Genomic DNA, 13,322 nt, shown 5'->3' with positions numbered 1-13,322 from the left:
ACCTCCCGGGTTCAAGCGATTCTCCCGCCTTAGCCTCCCAAGTAGCTGGGACTACAGGGGGGCACCACCACTCCCAGCTCATTTTTGTACTTTTTAGTAGAGATGGGGTTTCTCCATGTTAGCCAGGATGGTCTCGATCACTTGACCTCATGATCTGCCCACCTCGGCCTCCCAAAGTGCTGGAATTACAGACGTGAGCCCCTGCGCCCAGCCATAAACCCCCCAAATTAGAAGCAGATAGTTCCCTCTCAGAATCAAAGGCTCTGCTCCACCATGTATTGTGTTACCTACCGTTTTGAGTTTTGTGGGTATCAAATTACTTCACTTTATAATAGAGCTTTGGTGTGTAATAACTAGGTAGAAAATACACTGTAAAGGATGCCTAATAGTAGTTATAAATTAAAATAAAAAGCATGCTCATGGCCACCTAAAAAATATGAAAACATCCCCACCCCCCAGTAAGAGATGAACTACCGTGGGGAACGGGCGAATTCCAAAATAAGCCAATTGGCTTTGGGTTGCCTTGCAATGAAATGTGTGGTAGAAGCACCTCACTGTCTTCTCCCATAGTACTGATATGGTCTTTTCATAAATTGAGCATTGCAATAAAACCATAGCAAGGACGTCTTAAAACACGAATCTGCCCTTTAGTAAAAGGGTTATAAAAGGTTTGTAAAGGTTTAACTGTAACTATCCTGGACTTCTGTCACTCACAAACAATTGTTGTTTTATTTTGTTCCTTTTTAAAAAGCGGGTTTATAATCAAGCTATATTAAGGACTTAGTGAGTGTTCTCAAATGGGGATTTTTAATAGTTTTGAAGATTGTAACATTGGAATAAAAAAAGTACGGGACTCATAAAGAACTGACATATTCACAGATATCAAGCAAAACAAAAGTTAACTAAATGGATTGCACTCAGAAAGTTAAAGCAATCTTTTTTTTAAATAGAGGCGGGGTTTCTCCATGTTGGTTAGGCTGGTCTTGACCTGACCTCAGGTGATCTGCTTGCCTCAGCCTCCTAAAGTGCGGAGATTGCAGGCGTGAGCCACTGCACCTGGCCCTTTTTGTTTTTGAGACAGAGTCTCGCTCTGTCAACCAGGCTAGAGTGCAATGGCACAATCTTGGCTCACTGGACCCTCCACCTCCTGGGTTCAAGCGATTCTCCTACCTCAGCCTCCTGAGTAGCTGGGACTACAGGCGCCTGCCACCACACCCAGCTAATTTTTGTATTTTTAGTAGAGACAGGGTTTCACTATGTTGGTCAGGCTGATGTTGAACTCCTGACCTCATGGTCCATCTGCCTTGGCCTCATAAAGTTTGGGATAACAGGTATGAGCCACCACACTTGGCCAAAAACCTTTTTAACTTTTGCTTGGAATATTGCTGATACTTGTTTTGTTTTTCAGAGTCAACAAAACTTATTTTGAATTATTTACAGACTTTACAAATTAAGTAAGGTATAGTCCTGTGGACAAAATTTGGAGCATATTTGCTTTTCTCTGCCTGGTTCCTCTAGAATTTGGAGACTATCTGTGAGTATTCCTAATTTATGGCAATATGGTTGTCTGCAGCAATGCAATAGGAATCTATTTTTCTTTGTCAACAGGACACAATTGGAAAAACTGGTTATTTTACCAAGGCTTTTACTGAAAGTGTGTGTTTCCTTCTAAGGAATTAAGCTTGACATGCAGAGTCAATACAAGCCCCTTGGGGAGAACTGGCCTCATACTTTGTCTACACAGTCCCAGCACAGGGTCCTAACCTGTGGTCAGTAAAGAATGTCACTTTTTAATAGGTCTGGAAACTCCAACTTTATCTTGGAAACTCAAGAGGAGAGGATCATTCAACTCACAGGTATCTGGGGATACAAATCCATGGCTGGGCTTGGCTTTAAAGGTCTTATCTGAAATTCCTCGTGGAACAGTTTCATCAAAGCCAATCCAAGAGGCCTATGTAGAAATAACCATTCTTGCTGCACTTTATACAAATAATCAGACCAAGAATAAAACTAAAGTTTAGTCTACAAACAACACACACAGTCCTATCATAATTTGTTTTTACCGAAAATGAGAACTGGACAGGGAAACTGTGCCGAAAACTTCTCATATATTTGTCATAAAACCGAATCTCATTAATTGTTTTTAAGCTTTTTGCCTACATTTTAGATTAACCCTGCTTATTCCTGTAAATCACGGGATGATCTCCCGCAGGTTGGAAGAAAAAAAGGGGCGGGTAATATAAAAATCTGAATCCATATACAGGGTACTAGTTCTGGGCAATTATCTTGCATATTCTGCCAGGTAATAAAAGTGAGTAGGGATCCCATAGCTCGGAGGTTTCTTTGGGAAAATAAAACCAAAGAACTTCATATACCCCAAAGGGAAATTCTGTATCTTGGCTAGTACAATTTTAAATGGGAATTACCTATGACACCACACTTGTGGGAACTGCTATACTCATTCTACTGTTTTCAGTAGGGTTGTACACGATAGCACCTTCTAACTGAAATATTGGACAAAGAGTTTTCATTGCTGTAGCATTCTGCTTAATTGTTATCCTTTAGCAAGGATAATAGTTACTAACAAAAAGGAAGCATAAAAGTTTTACTCGGGTCCTGTGGCTCACGCCTATAATGCCAACACTTTGGGAGGCCAAGACCGGCGCATCACCTGAGGTTGGCAGTTCGAGACCAGCCTGAACAACGTGGAGAAACCCCATCTCTACTAAAAATACAAAATTAGCTGGGTGTGGTGGTGAATGCCTGTAATCCCAGCTACTTGGGAGGTTAAGGCTGGAGAATCTCTTGAACCCGGGAGGCGGAGGTTGCGGTGAGCCAAGATAGCGCCATTGCACTCCAGCCTGGGCAACAAGAGCAAAACTCCATCTCAAAAAAAAAAAAAAAAAAGTTTTACTATCATGAATCTGCTAGGACTTTTTATTGGCTTTAGTGATGCATTTTTAAATGAAACATGCTGCTTCTGGATTAATACCTCTACTAAAGTAGAGGAAAATCTATAGGTAATTAAAGATCAAATCAAAATCATTGACAGGCTCAGGGAAAACGCCGGCTTCAGCCCCAGTTGGCTCCAATCCCTCTTTAATAAATTTCAGTCTTCTTCGTGGAATTGGTTAACCCCTTTATTAAGCCCCCTCGTGTTTATATGTCTCGTATTAATATTTGAACCCTGTATATTCAATACTATAACTCAAATTGTTTCTTCTAGCCTAGAATCCATCAAACTCCAAATGGTGCTGCAAACTGAACCACCCATGGACACGCTCCGACATGTGCCTGGCAACATGGCTGCCCCCACACGTCCCCATGTATGTAAAACATCATGGTGCCCTGCATTTGCATATTAAAAGGCTAGGGTGGGAGGGCCAGTTTTTTCATGGGCTACATGAATAACATGTCTGGTCAAACCAATCCCCTAAGTCCTACACAAATCAGACACCACCTCCTCCAGCCTACTCATGTAACTGGTTGGTATCCACCATAGAGGCTTGGGAGCCCCCCTCCCTCTGTCTCTGTATAGGGGAGCTTCTTCCTTCTTTCTTCTCCCCTGCTTTCTTGCCTATTAAACTCTCTGCTCAAATTTTTTTTTGAGACAGAGTCTTGCTCTGTCACCCAGGCTGAATGGAGTGCAATGTCACCATCTCAGCTCATTGCAACTTCCACCTCCTGGGTTCAAGTGATTCTTCCGCCTCAGTCTCCTGAGTAGCTGGGATCACAGGCGCGTGCCACCACGCCCAGCTAATTTTTGTATTTTTAGTAAAGACAGGATTTCACTATGTTGGCCAGGATGGTCTCGATCTCTTGACCTTGTGATCCTCCCGCCTCAGCCTCCCAAAGTGTTGGGATTCCAGAGGTGAGCCACTGTGCCCGGCAGATGCTGGCTACTTTTAAGATTTTCACCTTATCACTGGTTTTTAGCAATTTGATTATGATGTGCCTTGGTGTAGTTTCTTGTGTTGGAGAATTGAGCTTCTTGGATGTAGAGATTTATGATTTTCATTAAATTTGAAAATTGTTAAGCCATTAGTCCTTAAAGATATTTTCTGTGCCCCTCTATTTCTCCTTTCTTTAAACTCCAATTACTCACGTATGAGGCTGCTTAAAGTTGCTCCATAGCTCACTGATGTGTTTTTGTTTTTACTTTCCAGACAGGGTCTTACTCTGTCACCCAGGCTGTAGTGCAATGGCACAATCAGAGCTCACTGCAACCTTTACCTCCTAGACTTATGAAATCCTCCCATCTCAGCCTCCTGAGTAGCTGGGACTGCAGGTACACACCACCACGCCTGCCTAATTTTTTATTTTATGTAGAGATGAGGTCTATGTATATTGCCCAGGTTGGTATCAAACTCCTGACCTCAAGTGATCTTCATGCCTTGACCTCCCAAAGTGCTGGGATTATAGGCATGAGCCACTGTGCCCAGACACGTTTTTCATTCTTTAAAATTGTTTTTTTCTGTGAGGATCGTTTGATCCCAGCAAGTCAAGGTTGCAATGAGCCAAGATGGCACCATTGCATTCCAGGCTGGGTGACTGAGTGAGACCCTGTCTCAAAAAAAAAAAAAAAAATTTGTTTTTTCTTTGTGTTTCATTTTGGATTTCTTTTGCCATGACTTCAACTTCACTGAGGCTTTCGTCTGCAGTTGATCTACTATCAATCCCTTTTAGTGTACTTTTCATCTCTGACACTGTAATCTTCATTTTTAGATGCTTGACTTGGGCCTTTGTTTTGTATTTCCTTGTCTCTACTTAATTTTAAACATATGGCATATGGTTATAACTATTTTAATGTCCTCTGCTCATTGTAACATTTGTGTCAGTTCTAGGTTGGTTTCCATTGACTGATTATTCTTCTTAATATGGTCATGTTTTCTGACTCTTTGCCTGGCTGGTAATCTTTCTTGGGAGTGGGGAGCTTTTAAACCAATCTCATCTTTTGGGTTAAAAAGATTTTTTTTTACCATTGAAGTTCATCTTCCTATTCTAATTTTTAAAAAGCATTTTACAAATTATAATCATGTATAATTACAGGGTACACCATGCTGTTTTGACATATAGTTGCAACATGGAGAATTGAATCAAGCTAATTAACATGTTTATTACCTTAAATACTCATTTTTTTCCTGTCTAGCTGCAACTTTGTACTCTTTGACCAAAGTCGCTCCATCTCCTCCCCGCCTCCAGTTTCTGCCGCCATTCTACTCTCTACTTCTATAAGTTCAATTATTTCAGATTCCACATGTAAGTGAGAACATACTGGAATGCAGTATTTGTCTTTCTGTGCCTGGTTTATTTCACTCAGCTTAATGTCCTCCAGGCTCATCCATGTAGTTGCAAATCACAGGATTTGTTTCTTTTTGAAAGTTGAATGGTATTCCATTGTGTACATATACACATTTTCTTTATCTTTTCATCTCCTTTATTTTTGAGATGGAATCTCACACTGTCACCGAGGCTGGAGTGCAATGGCGCGATCTCAGCTCACTGCAACCTTCGCTTCCCCGGTTCAAGCAATTCTCCTGCCTCAGCCTCCCAAGGAGCTGGGATTACAGGTGCACGCCATCACACCCAGCTAATTTTTGGTATTTTTAGTAGAGACAGTGTTTCACTATGTTGGCCAGGCTGGTCTCAAACTCCTGACTTCAGGTGATTCACCTGCCTTGGCCTCCCAAAGTGCTGGGATTATAGTCGTGAGCTACTGTGCCCAGCCCATCTCCCTTTTATTTTGAGATGGAGTCTTGCTCTGTCACCCAGTCTGGAGTGCAGTGGTGCAATCTTGATTCACTGCAACCTTCACGTCCCAGGTTCATGTGATTCTCCTGCCTCAGCCTCCCGAGTAGTTAGGATTACAGGTGTGCACCACCATGCCTGGCTAATTTTTGTATTTTTAGTACAGACAGGGTTTCACCCTGTCGGCCAGACTGGTCTCAAATTCCTGACTTCAGGTGATCTGCCTGCCTCAGAATCCCAAAGTGCTGGGATTACAGGCATGAGCTACCGCATCCTGCCTGTTTTTTTGTTTTGTTTTGTTTTTGAGATGGAGTCTCACCCTGTCAGCCAGGCTGGAGTGCAGTGACGCAATCTCGGCTCACTGCAGCCTTTGCCTCCCAGGTTCAAACTATTCTCGTGCCTCATCCTCCAGAGTAACTGGGATTACAGGCCCCTGCCACCATGCCCAGCTAATTTTTGTATTTTTAATAGAGATGAAGGGGTTTCACCATGTTGGTCAGGCTGGTTTCAAACTCCTGACATCAAGTGATCCTCCTGCTTTGGCCTCCCAAAGTGTTGGGATTACAGGCATGAGCCACCGCACCTGGCCACATTTTCTTTATCCTTTCATCTGTTGAAGGATGCTTAGGTTGATTTCATGATTTGCCTGTCATAAATAAGACTGCAGTAAACCTTGAAGTACAGACATTTCTGACACACTGATTTCAATTCCTTTAGATATATATCCAGAAGTGGGATTGCTGGATCATTTGGTAATTCTATTTTTAACTTTTAGTGTTTTTGTTTTGTTGTTGTTTTTTTTGAAACGGGTCTGGTTCTATCGCCCAGGGGAATGCAGTGGCACTACCTTGGCTCACTGCAACCTCCACCTCCCCTGCTCAAGCAATCCTCCCACCTCCGCCTCCTGAGTAGCTGGGACTATGGTGTCTGCCACCATGCCTGGCTAATTTTTGTATTTTTTTGTGGAAATGGGGTTTTACCATGTTGCCCAGGCTGGTCTCAAACTCCTGAGCTCAAGTGATCTGCCTGCTTCAGCCTCCCAAAGTGCTGGGATTACAAACGCAAGCCACCACGGCCAGCCTGTTTTTTGAGGAACTTCCATATAATTTTCCAGCATGACTGTACTAATTTACTTTCCCACTAACAGTGGGTAAAAGTTCACTTTTCTCCATATCCTCACCCATATCCTCACAGGTATCAGGCGACATCTCATCATGCTTTTAATTTGCATTTTCCTAGTGGTTAATGCTGCTGAGCGTCTTTTCATATACTTGTTAGCCATTTCTGTGTCCTTCTTTTTTTGAGACAGAGTCTCGTTCTGTTGCCCAGGCTGGAGTGCAATAGGGCGATCTTGGCTCACTGCAACATTCACCTCCCGGGTTCAAGCGATTCCCCTGCCTCAGCCTCCCAAGTAGCTGGGACTGCAGATGCCTACCACCACACCCAGTTAGATATTGTATTTTTAGCAGAGACGAGGTTTCACCATGTTGGCCAGGCTGTTCTTGAACTCCTGACCTTGTGATCCACCTGCCTCAGCCTCCCAAAGTGCTGGGATTACAGGCGTGAGACACTGAGCCTGCCCCCCCACTTTTTTTTTTTTTTTTAATATCTGTTGAGGTCCTTTGCCCATTTTAAAATCAGCTTGGTTTTCTGCTCTGAGGTTTTTGAATTTCTTACATATTTTGAATATTAACACCTTATTGGATGGATTGCTTACAAATTTTTTCTCCCAGTCTATAAGCTATCACTTCATTCTGTTAATATTTTCCTTATGCCTGGTAATCTTTGATTGCTTATCAGACATTGTAAATTTTACCTTGTAGAACACCAAATATTTGTGTAATCTTTATGATTTGTTAGGTTCAGAGCAATGCTCATCGTAGGTTTAATTTTTTTTTTTTTTTTGAGATGGAGTCTCGCTCTGTCATCCAGGCTGGAGTGCAGTGGTACAATCTCGGCTCCCTGCAGCCTCCGCCTCTGGGGTTGAAGTGATTCTCCTGCTTCAGCCTCCTGAGTAGCTGGGACTATAGGCATGCGCCACCATGCCCGGTTCATTTTTGTATTTTTAGTAGAGAGGGGGGTTTCACCATGTTGGCCAGGCTGCTCTCTAATTCCTGGCCTCAAGTGATCAGCCCACCTTGGCCTCCCACAGTGGTGGGATTCCAGGCATGAGCCACTGTGCCTGGAAGTCTAGGTTTAATTATTCCCCACTACTGAGCCAAGACCTTCCTGAGCGCGCCACCCTGTGCCTAGTGAATGATCAGTTTTTCCAGCTGGCGGGTGGGAAAAGGCCCTGGCCCTGCCTCCTGTGAGTCCTGAATGTTGTTTCCTGCAATCCTTTCAGCTGGTTCTTTCCCTGGCCTTGGGCAGTTTCTTCACACACATGTGTTGATTCGTTCTTTGCTGAATCCTCTGAAGTTCTTCAGAGTTCTCTCTCTGTGCAGCTCTGTCTTGTCAAGAATCCCATCCTCTAAGCTCGAGCTGCTGTGGTCTCTTGGTCTCAGCCACCTCATTTCCTCAACTCCAAGAATCCTCTGGGCACCCACCCACACCCCCCTTGCCCTGCCCCACACTTTGAAACACTCTCGAAGCAGCAAGCTGCACAGTCCTAAAAGGACTGTTGATGTCCTTTCTCTCTGGGATTTCACTGCTTTCATTACTTTCTCTCCCTGCTTGACGTTCAGCGTTTTGAACACCGCTGTGTTCAGACGCTGGAGTGAAGACCCACATTTTGGGTCTGTTCTTGTCGCTGTGGTGGTGGTAATTGTTTCAGACGGGAGGGCAGACCCAGCCCCTGTGACTCCATGTTGGATGGAAGCAGGAATCTCTGCATCAGTGGTTCAAAGCTCCTCAGATGATTCCAGGGGCCGCTGAGGTGAGGACCACTTGCAGAGACTCCTCTGCTTGAAATTCTCTCTTAATCAAATGGAATCTTCTTTGGTGTTTCCCTCCCCTTCATTTTCTCTGTTCTCTCTTTCTGGGCTTTCTCTTTATTTTTTGAGACAAGGTCATGCTCTGTTGCCCAGGATGGAGTGCAGTGGTGCCATCACTCAGGGCTCACTGTGGCCTCAACCTCCTGGGCTCAAACGATCCTCCTGCCCCAGACTCCTGAGTAGCTGGAACCACAGGCACGTGCCACCTTGTCTGGCTATGTTCTTATGTTCTCCCTTTCTGGAGCTTCTGTTAAACAAATATGGATTGAATTGATCCTCCCTGTCTTTTATTTCACTTTTTTTTTTTTTTTTTGGCGTTTTGCTCTACATCCCGAGAGATGTTTCAAAACTTTTCCACCCATACCTTATTTTGATTAAGTTTTTTTAAGATGGAGTCTTACACTGTCACCTAGGCTGGAGTGAAGATGCATGATCTCGGCTCACTGCAACCTCCACCTACCAGATTCAAGCAATTATCTGCCTCAGCCTCCCGAATAGCTGGAATTACAGGCGACAGCCACCACACCCGGCTAATTTTTGTGTTTTTAGTAGAGATGGGGTTTCACCCATCTTGACCAGGCTGGTCTTGAACTCCTGACCTGATGATTCACTTGCCTCTGCCTCCCAAAGTGCTGGGATTACAGGCATGAGCCACCGCACCTGGTCAACTAATTTATTTAACTTAATTAATTTTTGAGACAGGGTCTCACTCTGTCACCCAGGCTGGAATGCATCAATGCAGCCTTGACCTGCTGGGCTCAAGCAATCCTCCTGCCTCAGCCTCCTGAGTAGCTGGGAGCACAGGCATGTGCCACCACATCCAAATATATTCTCTTTCTGGAACTTCTGTTAAACAAATATGGACTGAATTGATCATCCATCTCTTTTCTTTCATATTTTCCTTTCTGTTCTTTTCTTTCTTTCTTTCCTTTTTTTGTCATTTTGCTGTATCCTGAGAGGTGTTTCAAAACTTTTCCACCCAAACTTTCCTTTGATTAATTTTTATTTAACTTAATTAATTAATTTTTGAGACAGCGTCTCGCCCTGTCACCCAGGCTGGAGTACAGCAGTGTAGTATCAGCTTACTGCAGCCTTGACCTCCTGGGCTCAAGTGATCCTCCTACCTCAGCCTCCTGGGTAGCTGGGAGTACAGATTCATGCCACCACACCTGGCTACTTTATTTTTTTGTAGAAATGGGGTTTTGCCATGTTGCCTAGGCTGTGATTGATTTTTCAGTTTGGTCAATCATATTGTAATTCCCAGAACTCTGTCTTGTTCTCCAATTGCAGCATCTTCCTGGAAGGCTCTTCTTGGTTTGTGATGCATTAATTTTATTAATTCCTTTCCTCCAAGGCTAGTGTTCTGCTTTGCTTTCTCTCTCTCTCTCTGTCTCTCTCTCTCTCTCTTTTTCTCTATCTCTTTTTCTTTCTCTTTTTTCAGATGGAGTTTCTCTCTTGTCGCCCAGACTGGAGTGCAATGGTGAGATCTTGGCTCACTGCAACCTCTGCCTCCTGGGTTCAAGCAATTCTTGTGCCTCAGCCTCCTGAGTAGCTGGGATTACAGGGATATGCCATCACGCCTGGCTAATTTTGGATTTTTAGTAGAGATGGGGTTTCGCCATGTTGGCCAGGCTGGTCTCAAACTCCTGACCTCAGGTGATCCTCCTGCCTTGGTCTCCCAAAGTGCAGGCATCACAGGCATGAGCCACCTGCCTGGCCATCTGCTGTTCATCTTACTCCTCTCTGGTGCCACTGAAATTAAGAGGAGGCCCAAGTGGATCTCCTTGGCAGCCAGGTGGGTCTGGTTCCCCAGGAAGTCTGTTCCTGAACTGGCTGCAAGCTTCGTGGGCAGGTCTGTTAATTGGTTAAAATGCTTCATTCAGATAAGTGGTTTTTGTTCCCTTCTCCCCACCCAGGGGACATTTGGGAATGTTGGGAGGTATTTTTGGTTATGGCAGCTAGGGGGTTCCTACTGACACCTAGTGGGCGGAGGCCAGAAATGCCACAAAGTATCCTAGGACTTGCCGGAGAGCTGCTCACAGTTAACAATCAGCTGTCCCAACATGTCAAAGGCAAGTAGGTCAGACACATCCTGATTTTTTTTTTTTTTAATTAAGTCTTCCTCTTGTTGTCCAGGCTGAAGTGCAGTGGTGCAGCCTTGACTCACTGCAACCTCTGCCTCCCAGCTTCAGGCGATTCTCCTGCCTGCATAGCTGGGATTACAGGTGCCTGCCACCACACCTGGCTAATTTTTGTATTTTTAGTAGAGATGGGTTTCATCATGTTGGCCAGGCTGGTCTTGAATTCCTGATCTTAGGTGATCTGCCTGCCTCGGCCTCCCAAAGTGTTGGGATTACAAGCGTGAGCCACCACGCCAGGCCCAAGACGCCCTGATTTAAGGCCATCTGAGAGCGGGCTCCCCAGCTCTCACCACTAAAGGCCAAGATAAGGAGGGTCCCTTCACACTCACTTCAGGAACCTTCCAAGGGAGCTTGTTCAATTGTGTTTATTTTATTTATTTATTTATTTATTTTGAGATGGAGTCTTGCTCTGTCGCCCTGGCTGGAGTGCAATAGCACAATCTCGGCTCATTACAACTTTTGCTTCCCAGGTTCAAACGATTCTTCTACCTCAGACTCCCAAGTAGCTGGGATTACAGGCGACTGCCATCACACCCAGCTAACTTTTGTATTTTTTTGTAGAGAAGGAGTTTCATAATATTGACCAGGCTGGTCATGAACTCCTGATCTCAGGTGATTCACCTGCCTTGGCTTCCCAAAGTGCCGGGATTACAGGTGTGAGCCACTGTGCCTGGCCTCACTTCTGTTTAAAAGACACCTCCAACTGACAGATCATGAGCCACATGTGGCCCAGGCTTGTCTGGTTTGCTTTTGTAGGGAGACATATATCTCCCTACAAATATATATATACAAACAACATATATATATATATATATATGTATATATATATATGTGTATATATATATATATGTATGTGTGTGTGTATATATATATATATATATATATATATATATATAAAATAGCATGATGTCCTTCCCCTCCCCTCCCCTCCCCTCCCCTCCCCTCCTCTCCCCTCCACTCCCCTTCCCTTTGCTCTGTACTGTTGCATCATGAGGTATTGAAAAACACACAGAAAAATTTTTTTAATTTGTTCTGGGCCAGGCATGTAATCCCAGCAGTTTGTGCCGCTAAGATGGGCGGATCACTTGAGCCCAGAGATTTAAGACCAACCTGGGTGATGTAATGAGACCCTCATCTCTACAAAAATTAAAAATTAGTGGGGCATGGTGGCATGCATCTGTGGCCCCAGCTACTAAGAAGGCTGAGGTGGGAGGATTGCTTGAGCCCAGGAGGTCAAGGCTGCAGTGAGCCAAGATTGCACCACTGCACTCCAGCCTGGGCAACAGATCAAGATCCTATCTCAAAACAAAAACAGAAATCAAACTACAGTGTGAGTGCAAGCTTTCTCAGACAATACATCCTTTATTATTTTGGTTTTTGAATTTTTCATCACGATCTACCACAGAATGTTCCCTTTCCAAATGAAAACTAATTTATAACTTGGTAAGGAACACTCTGGGACAAGTCTTTTTTTTTTCCTTGCTTTTTTCCAACTCTGGATACAGATTGGCAGACAGCAGTCTTGAGAGCTCGTTAGGAGGGTCTAGCAGGGGAGTGCAGCTACTCATATGTCCTTGACCGAAGACTGGTCCTTGTCTGTCGGGGATGGTCGTCTTCAACTGAGCGCACAGCTTTGGAAGGACACACATAGATCAGTGAGGGAGGAAGGGGACACCCACCTAGCCAGCCAGATTAGCTGAATCAACCCTGGCGATCAATGGGGTGACGGATGTTGCAACCAGACCACCCTCACATCCAGGCAACAGTCTTTAATGAAGTACTGACATTGTTCAACAGAGAAACCCAATAGCTGGGTTGAGGTGGGCAAAGAAAGGGAAGTTATAAAACTCACCAAAGATTTGGCTAACATCAAGTCAAAAAGAGTATTCTCATTTTACTTAAAATGTCCACATTTGTTTTTGTTTTTTTTTGTTTTGAGAGGGAGTTTCACTCTCATTACCCAGCCTCCGTAGTAGCTGGAATTACAGGCATGTGCCACCACATCCTGCTAATTTTTTGTACTTTTAGTAGAGATGGGGTTTTACCATGCTGGCCTGTTTGGTCTTGAACTCCTCACCTGCTTGCATCGACCTCCCAAAGTACTGGGATTATAGGCGTGAGCCACCACACCCGGCCCCACATTTGTTTTTATGATAGACTATTTTCATCGTTTGTTACATTACTAAGTTATGTTTTAGATTTTTCAGTTTCAAGTTTGGCTTTTAAAGTAAATGAGTACAAACAACAAGCTCAGTTTCTCTTGAGACTCTCAAGACTGCTCTGACGTCAGGTGTGTGTGGGTTGCATACTGCCTTAACCCATTCTCACACTGCTATAAAGAAATACCTGAAACTGGGTAATTTATAAAGAAAAGAGGTTTAATTGGCTCACAGTTCTGCAGGTTGTAAAGGAAGCATCTGCTCAGCTTCCGGGAGGACTCTCCAAGTGCTGGGATTATAGGCATGAGCCACCATGCCCTGCTTTTTTTTTTTTTTTTTTT

This window comes from Cebus imitator, unplaced genomic scaffold (genome assembly GCF_001604975.1).
Source record: "Cebus imitator isolate Cc_AM_T3 unplaced genomic scaffold, Cebus_imitator-1.0 Scaffold729, whole genome shotgun sequence".
NCBI classification, from domain to species: Eukaryota; Metazoa; Chordata; class Mammalia; order Primates; family Cebidae; genus Cebus; species Cebus imitator.
The sequence above is the reverse complement of the archived record's forward strand: the minus strand, read 5'-3'. Positions refer to the sequence as shown.